The following is a 1221-nucleotide window of genomic DNA, read 5'->3' on the forward strand; positions in this document are numbered from 1 at the left end:
GTTTCCCTTTTTTGCCGGCCTGGAAGGTTTCTTCTTGGATGAGCTTTGTGGTATCGGGCGGGTTACTTGTATTTGTGATTGCTATTAGATTGCTTAGTGAGTCGCTAAGTATTATGCATTTGGTTTCAGGGCTTACGCATTCTGAGTGGAAATATTTGGCTGCTTTGTATATTGCAATCGCTTCTGCTGTAAATATTGAGGCTTGGGGAGGAAGTTTATATGTTATTTTTTGGTTATTTTTTTGGTTATTTTATCATTGCAACCCCGACTCCGTTGTTGGTTTTGGAGGCATCAGTATAAATTTGAACACTGTTTGGATGCTCTTGCAGTATATTTTGAAGCATGTTTTTATATATGGAGGGAATTGTGTTTTCTTTTTTGAAATTAGTTAGTGTGAGGTTGACGTTGAATTTCGTGTTCCACGGGGGAAAGTTATAGGGTTTTCTATCTAGAATGTTGTTTATTTTTATATTTTCTTTTTCAGCTTCTTGTATATATGAGTTTATTATTTTAATTGCTGGGTTGTTTGTATTTTTTTTGGTTCTGGCACAATGCAATAGAAGTAGTTTTTTCCTTCTGAAGTTAGGTGAAATTTCGTTGGTGATGTTTCTAATGCTCTCAATTGGGCTGGATTTAAATCCCCCGATTGATAATCTTATGGCAGTATTGAGTTTGGTTTGGATCATATTTAAGTGGGAGGTGTTAGCATTGTTGAATAATATTGAGCCATAGTCTGTTTTTGATCTGATTAAAGCTCTATAGATCATTAAAAGGGTAGAGCTGTCCCCACCCCAAGTTGTATGGGAAATTATTTTAATTACATTGAGTTTTTGAGATAGTGAATCACGGATATTTTTAAGGTGAGGTAACCAATTTAGTTTGGAGTCGAATGTAATTCCTAGTATTTTTATTTTATCTTGGTTGGGTATAACGAGGTTGTCTAGTGTTATTTTGAGGGGTTTTATTTTCCTTCGTTTTGTAAAGATGATGCTTTGTGATTTGAGGTTAGAGAATGAGAATCCTGTTTTTTTTTTACCAATCTGATAAGTTGTTCGCACTTTTTTTGAGAAACTCTTGCACTGTGTTTAGGTTATTGCTTCTGCATAGTATGTTGAAATCGTCTGCATAGAGGTTGGATTTTACAGGTACTTGTATTGTTTCAACGATATCATTAATAGCTAAGAGAAATAATGTAACTGCCAGAGAAGATCCTTGTGGAAT

This window comes from Acyrthosiphon pisum, chromosome A1 (genome assembly GCF_005508785.2).
Source record: "Acyrthosiphon pisum isolate AL4f chromosome A1, pea_aphid_22Mar2018_4r6ur, whole genome shotgun sequence".
Lineage (NCBI taxonomy): Eukaryota > Metazoa > Arthropoda > Insecta > Hemiptera > Aphididae > Acyrthosiphon > Acyrthosiphon pisum.